Source organism: Nilaparvata lugens, chromosome X, assembly GCF_014356525.2.
Source record: "Nilaparvata lugens isolate BPH chromosome X, ASM1435652v1, whole genome shotgun sequence".
In the NCBI taxonomy this organism is placed as follows: domain Eukaryota; kingdom Metazoa; phylum Arthropoda; class Insecta; order Hemiptera; family Delphacidae; genus Nilaparvata; species Nilaparvata lugens.
In genome coordinates this window covers 98,591,083-98,605,767 of record NC_052518.1, presented here as the reverse complement: position 1 = coordinate 98,605,767, position 14,685 = coordinate 98,591,083, and positions in this window count along the sequence as shown.

Here is a 14,685-nt window from a genome sequence, read left to right as displayed (position 1 = left end):
AGTTAATCACACTCTTATGATTGCAAAGTTGAAGGGTTATGGAGTCCATGGATCATTGCTAATGTGGTTGGATAGCTACCTGAGGGATAGAACTCTTATTGTTAGGTATGAGGGTCATGAGTCATCACCATTCAGGGCCTTATCTGGGGTTCCACAGGGGTCTCATCTGGGTCCCCTCCTTTTCAACTTATTTATGAATGATATTGGTAGTGTCATCTCTTCCAATTTCTTAATGTATGCTGATGATGTGAAACTTTTTGATGTGGTGTCGCATGGTACAGGGCGCAATGCACTGCAGTCTTCACTCTTGAACATTGATAAATTGTGTTTGGATAATGGCATGGCACTGAACACTGCTAAGTGTGTGATGATGTCTTTCAGACGTGGGTCCAATATCCTTGATATTCAATATGTCCTGCAGGGTGCTCCTCTGATAAGAGTGTTTAAATTCAATGACCTTGGGGTTACCATGAGTCCCTCCCTTAGTCCTTTGGAGCATGTGTGTGGGATAACAGCCAAGGCTAGGTCACTGCTTGGATTCATTTTCAGATCCTCTAGAGATTTCAGATCTCCTCATAGTCTCCTGGTTCTGTTCAGGGCACTGGTCCTTCCTGTTATGGAGTATGCTTCTGTCATATGGTCCCCATACCACCAATACCAGATTGATATGCTACAGAAGGTCCAGAGACGTTTTGTGAGAATGCTTGGCTGCAGGATGGGGTTTGCATACTTTGATGTGCCTGTGGAGGAAATTGAGAAACATTTTGGCCTTTTACCTTTGGCTTCTAGGAGGAGACTCTTCGACTTGATGCTTCTTTACAAATTGGTGAATGGAGCATTGGACTGCCCGGAATTGTTGGCTGGCATTGATATCTGTGCTCCAAGAGGGACCCGCTCCAGGACGATCTTCAGATGACGTCTTCATACAACAGCTTACGCATACAATAGTGGTTTGTCAAGGGTGCTGCGATCTGGTTGTGAGGCTGCTGCGGCAGGAATTGATTTCTTTGATGTGTCCGTGGTAGCTTTCAGGAGGGCAGCCATGCGGTGGGGACTCTAGCTCCTTCTTTGTTGTTAGCTGATATTTATATATCTTTCGTCTTATCATCCTTTCTCCTTTTGTTTTTTTCTGCATGTTTTTTGTTATACCCTTTGTGATTACTTGTTAGTGATCTAATGCTGAGGTTTGCCTAATTTATTTTTCTCTTTTATTTGGCTATAGGCTACTTTGAATGCTTTACCTTCATTGCTTTGCTTTAAAATTTAGCTTCATTATGTAATATGTATATTTGGGGGGCACTAGCCAATCCTCTTTAACTTAGCTTGTTATTGTTATGCTTGTTATTATGCTTATTATTAGGTTATAATTATGCTTATTAGTATTATTATTATTATTCTTATTTTATATGCTTCTTTTTTGTGCTTTTTGATTGTTGTAATTGGTGTGTACCGTTGGTAAATAAATAAATAAATAAATAAACATTGTGTGGCATTTCAAAACGACGGCTTGGCTGTCCATCTTCTTCTCTCTCATTCAACACCTCCTCGAAATGCTCGGTCCACCTATTTAAGACCATCTTATTTCTAGCATCGTTCCTTTCCCTAATTGCTTCTTCACACTCCCTATCGAACCATTCCTGATTTCTTGCCATTTTTTCTACCCCTATGGTCTCTTTGGCAGATCTCTCTAAAATGCTCTGTATCCTCTTCCACTGAACATTCACATCCGCTTCTTCCATTTCGCTCTGTCCAAACTTCCTATCTATATCATTTTGAAATATCTGTCTCTCTCTATCCATCTTCAACTTACTGACATCCCACTTGCACCTTTTCACCCCATTCTCCTTGCGTATATTGGCCAGTCTAAATCGTATTACAGCTCTAACCATGAAGTGGTCAGAGTCGCAGTTTGGTCCTCTCATTGTACGCACATCCAATACACCCGAGGCATGCCTTGCAGATACCAAAACATGATCAATCTGATTCACAATTTTGGTGCCTGGTGCTTTCCATGTTCCCAGGTGTATCCTTTTATGAGGAAAGCAGGTACTCCTGATAATCAATCTGTTGCTCTCTGCAAACTGCGCAACTAGAAACCCATTACTATTGGATTCTTTATGGAGTGAATATTTTCCAGCCACTGACCTAAGGGCACTTTCTCTCCCTACTTGAGCATTCAGATCCCCCAAGACCAGTACCATATCGTGTTGGCTAATCCGTTCTAATTTACTTGTTAACATGTCATAGAAATCTTCTTTTACCTGCTCATCAGCATCTTCTGTAGGGGCATAGACAGAGACCAACGTTACATTTCTAAATCTTCCCTTCTGTCTGATTATACACATTCTTTCCGATATTGGCTCAAAATTTAGTAATTTTTTTTTTCTCATTTCAGCCGTAATGAAGAAGCCTGTACCGCCATATCCAGTCCTATCTTCTGTACCACTATACAGCAAAGAGAAGTCTTTTTTATCGATCTGTCCTCTACCTTGCCACCTTATTTCCTGCAAAGCAACTATATCCAAATTGAATTTTGAAATTTCCAATGTTATCTCTTTCATCTTACCAGGCGCCAACATTGTTCTAACATTCCACGTTGCCACTTTCCAATCCATATCTCTCCTGATCTTAGACCGCTTATTCCGTAAATCATTATTCAAAGTTGGGTCTGTATTCCTGTTATTAATCCGAAAATCCTGTCCTATCCGAGGCTTTGTTGTGGGTTTCGCAACGAGTGTGAGTTTTTCCGGGGAAGGGTTGTTGGCCCTACGCCCAACCCCCAACCTGGAGGACCAGGGTCCTTTTTTTAGAGTTGCCATCTCCTAGGTACTTGCTTCCACTACAGCTTTCAGAGCGTAACCTACCCTGGATTTAATTTGGGTTAACTCCCTAGGTTCATCCGCCCTCTCTGCCGTTGGGATTTCTCCTCATCCGCCTTCAAGGCCGTTGACCAGCTTGCTAGTTTTGGTCCACCCCGGCTATTTAATTTCACCGGTACCTCCCATATCTGGGAGGCATTCCCCTATCCGCCACCTGGGGAGGTGCCCGATGGAGGACTAGCAACCTCTCACGGGACACAAAAAAAAAAAAAAAAAAAAAAAAAAAAAAAAAAAAAAAATCTAGTTGATAAAAAAAAAAAAAACCAACTGCTTTTGCTCTACCATCAAATGCTGCGCAACAACAATATTACAGTGTTCCCGTCTGGGAACTGGTGGATCGCAGCCTTTTATTACTTTACAAACAGGTCACCAATCATTTATTACAAATGATGGATATCACAGTTCAATCAATTTACTGTTACAAATGGTGGAGGTTACACCATTATAATTAATAAGGTAATAATAAAAACATTAGAGCAGATTAATCTAACGCTAAATGTTGGACTTTCCCCGTCACTCAAATTATAAAAAACACAAATGTTTGCAAAACTCAAATCAAAAGTTCTTGTAATCAAATTAAATTAAATAGAACTAAAAACTGGCGTTTGATCAGTGAATTAATTCCAATACATAATAGCAAACCATTTTGAATGATTTTTTATTACAGGAAGTGTATTGTTATTTCAAAGTAAGTTGTGTTTTCAATGAATGTTTCATTTCAATGCCAAGGTTATTAACTATCTGAGCCCACTAATTCATGAAATATTGAGTGCAAAGGCTATATAAAGTTTTATTTGAATTATTATTATATATATATATTGTCATTGAATAGCAGTCAACGCCAACGAGCGTGAGAAGAGTCATCCTACAGTTATTTCTTATTGTATTTTATTGCTTCTATTGTTTCGTGCCTGACCTAGATCAATCATCCAGCTATACTGCATGTTATACAAATATATAAAATGCATCTTGTTTTTATGAATTGTGCTAGGAAATATGTCCTCAACTACTCTAACTGACTTGCGTACTGATCAAACTTCCAAACTTGATTTGGAAACAGCGAACAAATTATTGCAGGAATACAACCTTTACATTCCCGCTAACGCTGATCTTGAGTTTGTCCACTCAAATCTTCGTCCTATTGAAGAAAGTTTCAATGATATTTCAAAATATCAGAAAGAGCGTGATAGAGCGATTCAATACATTATAGATCGAGTCCCACTTTCAGATACATTAAAAGATAGCTATCCCGATTTATATGACCTTGAAAACCACCTAAGAAGAAATTTCAGACTAGCAAGCGCAGGAGAACAAAGCCTTGAAAATACACCAAATAAACTATTAACACCTTCTGCCAGCAAAACTAACGTATTTTTTCCCCTGAACCAATTAAAACAAATTCATGTACTCAAACAGAAAGTTTCACTACAGATTTTTACACTCAAACCGAAACAATTAATACCTATACGAATTATTGCATCCCAACCGAAACACTTGAAAAAAATTCAGATACAGAAACTGAAATGGCTGACAGAAAGAGGCCTTTTATCACACCACCAACCTATTCTGCCTCACCACACGAAAACATACATGACTTTCTCGGTAGTTTCAATAGGACTTAAAGGCAAATTCATGGAGAAGCAGATTCATGTAACACAAATGTTAGTGAAAGTTTCACACCTACTGAAGAGGAAGAGAAAGTTGAAATAGCAGATCCTGAAGAAAATATCAGCGAAGAGGTAGAAAGTATCAAACCCACTGAAGAAAAAAGAGAGGAAAACGAAGAGAATTTGGATAATTCTTTGAAACCTAAAAGACATGAAGCTACTCGAAGGCAAATCAAGCTTGTTGGAGCAGAACCTTTAATGACAAATCGACGTACCAGATCGAAAGAAAGCAAAACTCGATCTAACCTCACAAAAGTGAATGCTTCACCATTGAAGCCGAAGTTGTCAAATTCACAAAAAGCATTGAAAAAGAAATTGAAAAGTATTGCCAGTTTGGATAAGAGTGATGAGGCCACACCCACTGAGGCGAGTGAAGCTCCAGCAAAAAATCCATCACCCAGTAAGGGTAAGTCGCGTGCAAAATTAACTAGGAAAAATTGCACCAATTTACTATTGGACTCTTCAGTAGACAGTAAGCCCTGTACTAGTAAAACGTTCAAAATTCCAAAATTGAGAAAATCCCGTTCGAATAAGAATGAAACACCTTCAAATGAACAGAATGTCAGCGACACTTGCAAACAGAATGTTGATGAAAACTGTAAAGAGAATGACGAGATGCCTACATAAGCATCCATTACAGAGATACCATTAGCTACACAAGTGACTGCAAACAATTCAAACAGTTTGCCACAATACACAGTAATTTCAAAAAGAAAGTCTGTATCTTTTAATGAGCAAATTCAAATCAAGGAAATCGAGTTTCTACCAGGAACACGTAAATATGAAGTCTCAAAGCTTGGCCACAAAGCTATCAGGAAGGTTGACCAGGAATTTCCTATCAAAATAACAACAACTTATAAGCCACCATGCAAATTGGATAAAATATTCTCGTACATCTTGAGATGGAGTGTCACCTCGTTAAAGGAAGAGAAGAGAAATGGTGCGGCCAGTAACCAAAGAAGGCCTCCTCCAGTTGGATTCGAAATTCCTATTAAGCATTTACCTCATGAATTTGAAAACTTTTTCGAATACTATAAGTGTGTTCTACCACTTGCTCTACTTGAAACCTGGGCAAAAATTAGCAATGACTATTTCAACAAGTCAAATCAAGATTATCTAGTGGAAGTTGATTCTTTCAGGAAAGATAAACTAGAAATTTCAATGCTACCAAATTCCACTGCATGTCGCCAGCAATTGGTGATAGATTGTCACACTTATATGCATGAAAGAGATATGCGAGAAGGCCTTTTGAGAATAGGAGACTTGGGAATTGCCAAACTGCGTTTCAATGTCAATGGGCAGATTAAGCATATCTATGTTAACGTTTTCTGTTATGTATCTTCCTCTAAAGTGAGCGATTCACCTTACATTGGTGACAGTGACCTACTTCTAAAACTGGGACTTGAATTTAATACCAACTTACACCGAGTGCGCATTGGATTGCTGGTCAAATGTTGGAGTGAAGAAGAATCACTTGTAACAAATGGAATTGTCAGACTGAAGATAGTATTGTATATTCGCCCTACATTGAAACATTTTTTTTCTTTGTTAAACCTAGAAACATCTCCGTTGATGCCAGCAATTTTGAAACCATCAACATTTGATTTTTCGGTTGAAGAATTTGAAATTCACAAATTTCATGGAAAGTTGAACTCAGCTCAGGAACAAGCTGTGGCTCATGCGACCAAACAATGTATAGGCTCCAAGCCTAACATATGCCTTATTCATGGGCCTCCAGGCACTGGAAAGTCGCATGTGATCATCAATCTGATCCAGACTTTGATATCTGAAAGTATCCATAAGTTCAACAAACATCCACGAATATTGCTTTGTGCTCCCACGAATGATACAATTGATCTGCTGGTGCTAAAGTTGAAGTCAAACTTCCAAACATAATTTGGAAACAGCGAAAAAATTATCGCAGGAATACAACCTTTACATTCCCGTTAATGCTGATCTTGAGTTTGTCCGCTCAAATCTTCATCTTATTGAAGAAAGTTTCAATGATATTTCTAAATATCAGAAAGAGCGTGATAAAGCGATTCAATACATTATAGATTGAGTCCCACTTTCAGATACATTTAAAGATAGTTATCCCGATTTATATGTCCTTGGAAACCACCTAAGAAGAAATTTCAGACTAGCAAGCGCAGGAGAACAAAGTCTTGAAAATACACCAAATAAACTATTAACACCTTCTGCCAGCAAAACTAATGTATTTTTCCCCCTGAACCAATTAAAACAAATTCATGTACTCAAACAGAAAGTTTCACTACAGATTTTTACACTCAAACCGAAACAATTAATACCTATACGAATTCTTGCATCCCAACCGAAACACTTGAAAAAAATTCAGATACAGAAACCGAAATGGCTGACAGAAAGAGGCCTTTTATCACACCACCAACCTATTCTGCCTCACCACACGAAAACATACATGACTTTTTCGGTAGTTTTAATAGGACTTAAAGGCAAATTCATGGAGAAGAAGATTCATGTAACGAAAATGTTAGTAAAAGTTTCACGCCTACTGAAGAGGAAGAGAAAGTTAAAATAGCAGATCCTGAAGAAAATATCAGCGAAGAGGTAGAAAGTATCAAACCCACTGAAGAAAAAAGAGAGGAAAACGAAGAGAATTTGGATAATTCTTTGAAACCTAAAAGACATGAAGCTACTCGAAGGCAAATCAAGCTTGTTGAAGCAGAACCTTTAATGACTAATCGATGTACCAGATCAAAAGAAAGCAAAACTCGATCTAACCTCACAAAAGTGAATGCTTCACCATTGAAGCCAAAGTTGTCAAATTCACAGAAAGCATTGAAAAAAGTTTCCTAGACTATATACAACCTTTTTCCAAAAATCATTTGTTTTCCTTGGCCCAAAATTTTTCATCAATGTGCCTGATACAATTAAATGAACTAATAATTTTTTTTCATTCAAAAATACAGATTTTCAAATGGCTTATTAGTATTTCACCAAAACTTATTGAAAGTTTGTTCATTGTAACTAATTAATTAAGTCACATGTAATTTATTCAATTGCATGAATGGTGTGTGAATCTCGGAGTGAATGTAGTAGCATTAACTAAATTTTTTCACAAGAGACTCCTACTTGCAAACGATTTTTTTTCAATTTAGCAAGTAGTATTTTTGTTTTGACTAATAAATCATAGTGATCTTGTATGATAGTAACAAAATTCAATTTGTTTTGTTAAATCCTAGTTGGATAAGTCTATAAATCTACGAAATGTTATATAATGTAAAGTGTCAATTATGATGTCAAAGGAAAAAAAGTGATTTGATTTCATTTGGGTGTTTTGCTGGCTGGCCTGGGCAACCTGTTGATCCATAAGAAGTATCAGATCAAGAAAGGGGTGTTGAATAAATTGTCATCACTTTTGTAAGGGATGTTCATTACTGTAGGATCTCATATTTATCAATTCAGTCATCAGTTGAGGGATTGAGTTTTTTTTTGAATTATGTAACCACCAATCATAATTATGTTATTCCCCTAAATAATTCTCATTTAAAAATGAGACATAAAGTTCAATGAGCAAGAAAAGTTGTGTGAGTGTATCACACTAGATTTTTATTGCTATGAATCAATTCATCCCAATTCGATAATCAAATTTATTCATTTGTGATCAAAGTTCAACTACAAGACTCCAACTAATCATGCCTTTTTCCAAAAGACTCCATAGACTAAAATAGATTAACTTAACATAATCATAGGTAATTGATTAGAATCGGAACTGGAATACGACAACAACAAAGCTAAAGCTAAAAACTAAAGCTAGCATTGGTCGTAAACATCCGAGCCCTCATGAAGTTATTGGAGTGCTGAAAATTTCCAACCTGACCTAGGTGCACTAAGAGGAGCATGACATGGTTCCAACCCTGAAAAGTCTAAAGACTTTTTGATAACACACTTATCTATAAGACAGTGGTAGTGATAGGATAAGTAGTTAGGTGTCAGCTTGCTGGGAGGAGAATAATGAGTATGATGATGATGAAGTTTTTTTTATAAACATCAAAGACTGATAGAATCTTTCCATGTGTTAGTGTATTAAGTACTCATTGCATGTATATATGAGTGTGTGCACATGGACTTCCATAGATGGAAACAAACTTAATGGAGGATGTTATTAGTAATGATTCTAGATGTGTGAATATTATGTTGGATGTCATGAACCTGTTCAAGTGTTCAATCCTGTCTAATTTGAATTGATTATATCTTTCTTCATTCATTTTTCTCTCTCTACATGTATAGCTTTCTTCAAAGCTACGCAGTTTGATCAACTTAATTGACTACTGAGTAAGTACATCTCATCACCACTCACTCTATTCTCTCTCTCTGCTCATGGTAATTTTTTTTATTACATCATGCTCTCTTTTTCATCTTCTCCTCATATTCAACTCACTCCTACTCATCTTTACTTCCTCCTCCTCCACCACCACCACCTCCTCCTCCTCCTCCTCCTCCTCCTCCTCCTCCACCACCACCTCCTCTTCCTCCTCATCATAACACATACAGAATGTTATCTGAGAAAAGTACTAGAATCGAGTCATCAATCATTTCCTATGATCAATGGAAATTGTTTCAAGTGACTCATGAGTTTCAAGGATGTAAATAAAGATAACTTGTTGGTTCTAAAAATCTCCAATTATTTCTTTATAGGGCTTCTACTTTACATCTAGAGGTACTGACTTTTTTCTTGGTCATATTATCATTACTTTTTTTTATTGATTTTGAGATAATCAATAACATAAGGGTTCAGTCCCATTTTTATTCCCCCCCCCCATTTGATTTGAAAAAGTCACATTCTGATGGGTATGTGCCATGGTATACTGCATTGTTATGAAGGATATCACATTAGTATAGAAATGAAATATAAGCAATTGGAGGGAAAGTTTAAGTCAGTAGGGTTCAAGAGTATATTTTGAAAGTCGAATAGTAGTGAGTATTTCAGTGTGTAGAAAGAAAACTTACTGTACTTTAGGATTCGTGGAGGAAAGTTCTATAGTTTATATGAAAACTCTTCAATTTATGTTTCTTCATTTAGATAGAATTGTCGATTAGTGAGGGTAGAATTCATAATTATTTCTTTGGACTTAAATATCATAACTGACTAAACAGCTAGACTCCTTCAGTTAGCAATATTGTTATTTACAGCTACCGGTAAGCAAAAAAAAAGCTTCTTATCTATTATAGAAAATTTGTTGTCTTACCATGAGTGTTGTTGTTTCATAGCTAAAAATACAATTTAAAATAAAAAATTATTACAATTCAATATTCCTTGAGCCTTTTCATTTTGATGAAATTGATAAGTTAATTCAGAGTTTAAAGAATGGCAAGTCTCCAGGCATGGATGGATTTAGTGGTAGGTTATTAAAAATAGTGTCTACATCAATTATTCCCGTTCTTTGTGACATTTTCATTAGTAGTATTTCTTGTGGGGTATTCCCTGATGCCTTGAAAATAGCCAAAGTTGTGCCTATCTATAAAAAAGGTTCAAAAACTGATATTGCCAATTACAGGCCAGTATCTTTGCTTTCAGTTTTTTCTAAAATACTAGAGAAACTAGTAAAGAAGAGAATTTTAGATTTTTTCAATGTTAACAAATTCTTCTACAGGTGGCCAATTCGGCTTTCAACAGAGTTTGAGTACTGAAATTGCGCTGAATCACTTTATGACAAATATTTATAATAGTTTGAATACTCGTGGTAAGATGAAAGTTTCAGGGCTCTTCCTTGATATTAAAAAAGCTTTTGACACTGTTGATCATGATATATTGATAAATAAGTTGTTCATGTCTGGGGTTCGTGGAATCCCCTTAAATTGTTTTAAATCTTATTTAGAGAATAGGAGCCAATGTGTTAGTATAAATGGTATTAATAGTGAATTGGTTGTAAACAGCAATTGTGGAGTCCCTCAGGGTTCAGTCCTGGGGTCTCTCTTATTTTTAGTATATATAAATGACTTATTCTCATTGAATTTTCATGGATCTGTAACATCATTTGCTGACGATACTGCACTGTCCTATTCAGCTAATAGTATAAATGAATTACAAATGATGTTACAGTCAGACTTGAGCTATTTGAGATTCGGGAACAAAATAGTGTTAAATGCTTCTAAAACTAACTTCATTAATTTCTCCCTATCAACGGTTTTTGAATTCTCAGTCCCTTAAAAGTATCACGAGATAGATTGTCAAGCAGAGTCATGTAAATGTAATAGTATTTATCAAGCTAATTCCTTGAAGTATCTTGGTATGACTTTGGATGACAGATTAATTTGGACAAATCACATAACAAATTTGAAATGTAGACTTCTTTTTTTAATTAGGAAATTTTATAATCTTCAACAATTCTTACCTAGATATATTCTCCGTCAATTGTATTTTGCATTTTTTCACTCAAAACTAGATTATGGATTATCTTGCTGGATGTCAACATATGCTTGTCACTATAATCCAGTTGTAATTCTACAGTAAGCCATAATACGCATCATTTGTGGTGTTAAAAGAAGGATTCACTCGTTCCCTTATTTCAAAATTTTGCAAGTTCTGCCCTTGAGAAGCATGTATGTGTTCAAGGTGCTGTCGTTGTTCTTTAAAATGAGTGGGAACCGAAATATGGGGATTGCACCTGAAACTCAGCCAATGGGTGAAGTGGTAGCACGGCAAAGAACAAGAGAGTTGCTAGCAACACCAAGGCCTTATTGTACCAGGTATAAAAAGAGTTTTGTATTTTTTGGATGCAAATATTACAACTTGCTCCCTAATGACATAAGGAGAATCAATTCTTTGACACAATTCAAAGTGAAAGTAAAGAAATGGCTGATGAGTTTGTAATTTGAAGATTTAATGATGTTTAATGAACTATAATACTTTTATTTTTACCTTTATTAATTTACTTTTTATTTGTTGTAGTCATTGATGAGTTCTACGACTTTGTCTATAATTAAACACCATCTCAGTGGTGTTGATGAACTTAAATATTTTTGTGTACTCATTAATTGATTTTTTTTATACAACCTTGTCTTTAATTTGATATTATTATTGAAATTTTTTGACAATTTTGTCTGTACTGTGATACTGTTGTTGTAATGTCTTACTTCTAAGTGAGGAATTTATTTTTCCTTGTTGACAGTCTGTGTGTTATTTATAAAGCTAGTGTTTATTATTTTTGGCTTTTCTCTTCATAATGTCATCTATACTTGAGCAATCTAAGCCTTGTTTTATTACCATCGAATGAATAGTTTAATCAAGAATTAGTTGTTGGTTGTGACTATTTATTATTGAATTGTATGGTAAAGCTCAAATTGATTCCCATATGCATGTGTGAGAGTGTGTGTGTCTGCGTGTGTGAAAGTACATTTTGATAAAAATTAGCAGTGTTGTCAGCTCCTACTAACGGGCAAAAGACTTTGTTCTTTTTTGTTAGTAGTAATTTTATTTTGCTCTGTGAAAATCATAAGTTTGTTTTTTTTTTCCCTTTTCTCTTATTTTCCTTTTCTCTTTTCTCCATGAAAATTCAATGAGAATAAGTCATTTATATATACTAAAAATAAGAGAGACCCCAGGACTGAACCCTGAGGGACTCCACAATTGCTGTTTACAACCAATTCACTATTAATACCATTTATACTAACACATTGGCTCCTATTCTCTAAATAAGATTTAAAACAATTTAAGGGGATTCCACGAACCCCAGACATGAACAACTTATTTATCAATATATCATGATCAACAGTGTCAAAAGCTTTTTTAATATCAAGGAAGAGCCCTGAAACTTTCATCTTACCACGAGTATTCAAACTATTATAAATATTTGTCATAAAGTGATTCAGCGCAATTTCAGTACTCAAACTCTGTTGAAAGCCGAATTGGCCACCTGTAGAAGAATTTGTTAACATTGAAAAAATCTAAAATTCTCTTCTTTACTAGTTTCTCTAGTATTTTAGAAAAAACTGAAAGCAAAGATACTGGCCTGTAATTGGCAATATCAGTTTTTGAACCTTTTTTATAGATAGGCACAACTTTGGCTATTTTCAAGGCATCAGGGAATACCCCACAAGAAATACTACTAATGAAAATGTCACAAAGAACGGGAATAATTGATGTAGACACTATTTTTAATAACCTACCACTAAATCCATCCATGCCTGGAGACTTGCCATTCTTTAAACTCTGAATTAACTTATCAATTTCATCAAAATGAAAAGGCTCAAGGAATATTGAGTTGTAATAATTTTTTATTTTAAATTGTATTTTTAGCTATGAAACAACAACACTCATGGTAAGACAACAAATTTTCTATAATAGATAAGAAGCTTTTTTTTTTGCTTACCGGTAGCTGTAAATAACAATATTGCTAACTGAAGGATTTATATATATATCAAGGATATATATATATATATATAATATATATATATATATATATATATATCCTAGCTGTTTAGTCAGTTATGATATTTAAGTCCAAAGAAATAATTATGAATTCTACCCTCACTAATCGACAATTCTATCTAAATGAAGAAACATAAATTGAAGAGTTTTCATATAAACTATAGAACTTTCCTCCACGAATCCTAAAGTACAGTAAGTTTTCTTTCTACACACTGAAATACTCACTACTATTCGACTTTCAAAATATACTCTTGAACCCTACTGACTTAAACTTTCCCTCCAATTGCTTATATTTCATTTCTATACTAATGTGATATCCTTCATAACAATGCAGTATACCATGGCACATACCCATCAGAATGTGACTTTTTCAAATCAAATGGGGGGGGGGAATAAAAATGGGACTGAACCCTTATGTTATTGATTATCTCAAAATCAATAAAAAAAAGTAATGATAATATGACCAAGAAAAAAGTCAGTACCTCTAGATGTAAAGTAGAAGCCCTATAAAGAAATAATTGGAGATTTTTAGAACCAACAAGTTATCTTTATTTACATCCTTGAAACTCATGAGTCACTTGAAACAATTTCCATCGATCATAGGAAATGATTGATGACTCGATTCTAGTACTTTTCTCACATAACATTCTGTATGTGTTATGATGAGGAGGAGGAGGAGGAGGAGGAGGAGGAGGAGGAGGAGGAGGTGGTGGTGGAGGAGGAGGAGGAGGAGGAGGAGGAGGAGGTGGTGGTGGAGGAGGAGGAAGTAAAGATGAGTAGGAGTGAGTTGAATATGAGGAGAAGATGAAAAAGAGAGCATGATGTAATAAAAAAAATTACCATGAGCAGAGAGAGAGAATAGAGTGAGTGGTGATGAGATGTACTTACTCAGTAGTCAATTAAGTTGATCAAACTGCGTAGCTTTGAAGAAAGCTATACATGTAGAGAGAGAAAAATGAATGAAGAAAGATATAATCAATTCAAATTAGACAGGATTGAACACTTGAACAGGTTCATGACATCCAACATAATATTCACACATCTAGAATCATTACTAATAACATCCTCCATTAAGTTTGTTTCCATCTATGGAAGACCATGTGCACACACTCATATATACATGCAATGAGTACTTAATACACTAACACATGGAAAGATTCTATCAGTTTTTGATGTTTATAAAAAAAACTTCATCATCATCATACTCATTATTCTCCTCCCAGCAAGCTGACACCTAACTACTTATCCTATCACTACCACTGTCTTATAGATAAGTGTGTTATCAAAAAGTCTTTAGACTTTTCAGGGTTGGAACCATGTCATGCTCCTCTTAGTGCACCTAGGTCAGGTTGGAAATTTTCAGCACTCCAATAACTTCATGAGGGCTCGGATGTTTACGACCAATGCTAGCTTTAGTAAACAGCCTGTTGTTGTCGTATTTCAGTTCCAATTCTAATCAATTACCTATGATTATGTTAAGTTAATCTATTTTAGTCTATGGAGTCTTTTGGAGAAAGGCATGATTAGTTGGAGTCTTGTAGTTGAACTTTGATCACAAATGAATAAATTTGATTATCGAATTGGGATGAATTGATTCATAGCAATAAAAATCTAGTGTGATACACTCACACAACTTTTCTTGCTCATTGAACTTTATGTCTCATTTTTAAATGAGAATAATTTAGGGGAATAACATAATTATGATTGGTGGTTACATAATTCAAAAAAA